Source organism: Rana temporaria, chromosome 4, assembly GCF_905171775.1.
Source record: "Rana temporaria chromosome 4, aRanTem1.1, whole genome shotgun sequence".
NCBI lineage: Eukaryota > Metazoa > Chordata > Amphibia > Anura > Ranidae > Rana > Rana temporaria.
The window spans coordinates 463,607,369-463,611,473 of NC_053492.1; positions in this window are offsets into that span (position 1 = coordinate 463,607,369).

Consider the following 4,105-nt stretch of genomic DNA (forward strand, 5'->3'; position numbering starts at 1 on the left):
GCAGCATCGGAGCAAAGCTACATCCACATAGACAAGTATGATTGTGGGAAAAACAAACCCATACTTCTCTGAACCTCTTCACATGGGCACCTCCCAGCCCTTTAAGAGGTTTATGTTGCTGGGCTTAAGGCAGAGTTCCAGGCTTTTTTTGTTTATTAAAAGTCAGCAGCTACAAAAAGCGAGACTCGCCTGTCCCACTGTTCCAGCGATGCAGCCGCACGGAGCCTCGGTCCTCCCCCCCTCCTCTCTGCAGCACCGCCATAGAAACTGTGGGCACCTGCCCGTGATAGCTTTGCGGCTTCATGGCCGGGCACGCACTGTGCATGTGCGAGACGCGATGCGCTCTCTGAGTGGACAGGTAATCTTCGAAGACTTATGAGGTGTCCCAGAAAATTGCCGAGAGGGACGGACCGCCTAGGGGCAGGAAGTTGGACAGGAAGTCCCACTCAAAACTAGGCACCCCCCCCCTAAAAAATGACATGCAAAATGTGGCATGTAAAGGGGTGAGGAGTGCTTAAAGTGGAAGTTCCACTTTTGGGTGGAACTCCACTTTAAGACCATGTGACTGTTGTGATTGGCTGTCACGTGATCCAAAAAGATCGCTGTTTGCAATTGGGAGCTTTTGGGTGGTGCCGGTGACTGTGCCGGGAGCGCGCAGAGCATGCACTCTTGGCACAGCTGTATTGAGCACAATTCATGCAAATATACGGCCTCTCAGAGCGAAGGACCAGGCGCCAAGGGGCCGCATATTTGCGTGCATCTGGCGCCAAGGGGTTAACAAGCAGTTATTTTTTTAGTGCTCAGGAGCTGCTCAGCTGTTGGTTAATTACCAGCTACTCATTGTTACACAGTGACTATCAGGAAGGACATTCCAGCAGACAGAATGGCTCTGGACAGCTTCCTAGGTGTAGTGACAGGCCAATTCATATCCCTGTTCATGCGCATAGAAATGGCGCAAGTGCGTGCGCATTAGACTTGTGCAGTTAGTTTCATTCCAAATTAAAATTCAGACGAATTTAGATTTTTTGGAAATTCAGATGTATCCGAATTTCCGAATTGCAATAGTACCGCATTTTAACAAATCCGAATTTCAGGTCACTTTTCAAAGAATTCCGAATGAGCCCAGAAGCTTCTCAATTTGAAGTTAGCCCATCCATGCAGGCCCTTAAAATAAACCGGTTGTGAAAAAAACAACATGGGGGTTGTCCAGATAAAAGACGTTCCTAATAATTACACTTCTTTCTGCTCATGTTGACAAATGCAACTCTATTCAACTTTGGACAAGGGTCCTAAATCGTTAGAGAACAGAGAAGGGATTAAGGTTTTTCCAAACTAAATCCAATTTCCATTTTGCCACTTCAAAGAGCAATAGGCAAAGTGATCTAACCTACAGCAGCTAATCACTAATCAAACCATTTTACACTGATGAAAGGCAAACTTTGAGATGCTCATCTCGCCACACCATTTATATTTAGCCAGTATACTTTGGGCTGTTGTGCCATCTAAATGCATCTATTATGGGCACCTAAATGGATGATGAACAATTGAACACATTGGAAAACAATGTAAAGACTAAAGAAAGAGGAAAAGAAAGAAGAAAGATAGAGGGAAGGAATACGTTTTTCTCTGCTTTCTTTTATTTCTAGGCCCATTAGTGGTATTTTCTGATTTTATAGCATGATGCGGTTCAATGGTGTTCCAGGGTGAGATCCGGGGTGTAAACCCAATTGCAAGATCTGAAGCCAGCTCCACCTTTGAGACTTATTTAGCCAGTAATATCTTAGAAAGATTTCTTCACCTTATAGATCCACAGATCATAGATTCCCAAGACTGACCTTGGTAAAACCTCACATACCGTATTTAATAAATGCTAGAAATGTGCATCTGTTTTCGTCTGAATGCATTTTCGTCCGAAAATTTTGTGTATTTTCGTTATCATTTTAACAAACGAAAAGGAACGCGCAGAATCCGAAATCTGAAAGATCGGACATAAAAAAATGCTTTATTTTCATTTACGTTGCGACAACAGTTCGATATGGATAGAAGATTCGACATGACGGTGACAATAGCGATCTCTGTCTATCGAACCTGCGGTCGAAAGTGCCTAACCTTAACTCTATTAGTCCGAGATTATTCTACATAGAGAGGAAAGATTCAACATTATAGAGACAGTGTTGGGGTAGACCATTCGACATGAATGATGAAGATTCGATGAAGCAGCAAAAAACATACAAACTTTGAATCTGTCATTGAAGGCTTATGGTGTCTGTCGAAAGTTCTAAGAAGATTCGTCAAGCAGCTAAACTGTACGACGCCGCAATCCTACATTTCCGGTCAAATGGTCCGCCCATAGGCTATAGAAGAATTTGAATGTTGGTTGACTAGTAATAATTTATAAATATAAATTATTACTAGTGTCATACAACATTGGAATTCTTCTATAGCTTGTAGGCGGAACATTCGACCGGAAATGTACGATTGCGGCGTCGTACAGTTTAGCTGCTCCGTCGAATCTTCTTAGAACATTCGACAGACACCATAAGCCTTCAATGACAGATTCAACCTAAAATTCATTTGTATTTTTTAACTAAACCAAATAAATAAAAACTAAATTTGGGAGTAACTAAATACATTTATTTTTTGGACGAAAACATAATTTCGAAAAACAAAATTTTTCAGTGTGCACATGTCTAATAAATGCCAAAATAAGTGCACCTTATTTGGGACTCTCCAAGGTCTAGTCAGGGCCAGTTCACTGGCATATGTGAGATCCGAGGAGTAAACCAACTGCCAAATCTGGAATCAGGGAAGAATTTTTTTCCCCATTTGAGACATAGTAGTCAATAACATCTCCAAAAGTTTTTTTTTCTGCCTTTTAGATCTATAGATCATTGATTCATAGAACAGACCTCGGAAGACCTCGTGTTTGTGCCTGCCCAAATGAATCCATCTGATCAGGGACTCCAAGGGCTAAACTAGGAGTCATGGCCAGTTCAGTGGAATATGTGTAATGTGTAAACCGATGTAGAGAAAGAAAGGGATTCCCCCCCATCAGACAGAATTGGCATGAAATGTCAAAGTTTTTTAACCTAATTCCAGATCTACATATCATGGATTCATAAGGCCGACCTTGAAAAAACTCACGTTTGTTTGTAAAGGTCCAGATAAGTGCACCTTATTTGGGACTCCCCAAGGGTTAAACTAGGAGTCCCATACCTAATTCTAGGATCTACAGATCATCAATTGCTAGGGCTAACCTTGGAACACCTCAGGTTTGTGAATGTCCAGATGAGTGCACCTTATTTTGGACTATCCAAGGGCTAAACTAGAAGTCATGGCCAGTTCGGTGGCATATACGAGATCCCAGGTGTAAACCAATTGCCAAATCTGGAGTCATGGAGAAATTTTTTCCCCACTTGAGACATAGTTAGCCAATAACATCTCCGAAAGTTTTCTTTACTTCTAAATCTACAGACCATTGATTTATAGAATAGACCTTGTAAAATCTCACGTTTGAGAATTCCCAAATGCCCTTACCAGGGACTCCACAAGGGCTAAGCTAGGAGTCATGGCCAGCTCAGTGGCGTATGTGTGATCCAGGGTGTAAACCGATTGCCAGGAATTTTTCCCCCTTTCAGAAACAATCGGCCAGAAATGTCTATGGAATGTTCCTTCACCGAATTCTAGATCTAAAGATCATTGATTTCTAGGGCTGACCTTGAAAAAAACTCACATTTGCGAATGCCCAGATTAGTATACCTTTTTTTGAGACTCCCAAATAGGCTAAAGATATTTAGCTGGATTCAGGTAGGGTGAAAGGCAAGTGCTGTATTCACAAAACTTTACGCCTGAAAACGCCTTACGTAAACGGCGTATCTTTACTGCGACGGGCAAGCGTACGTTCGTGAATCGGCGTATCTCGCTGATTTACGCATTCTAGGTGTAAATCAGCGTTCACGCCCCTAGCGGCCGGCGGAACTAGACAGCTAAGATACGACGGCGCAGGCAGTCGTATCTTAGCTACATTTAAGTGTAACTCAATTTGAGAATACACTTAAATGTAGGACGGCTTAGATTCCGAGTTACGACGGCGTATCTACTGATA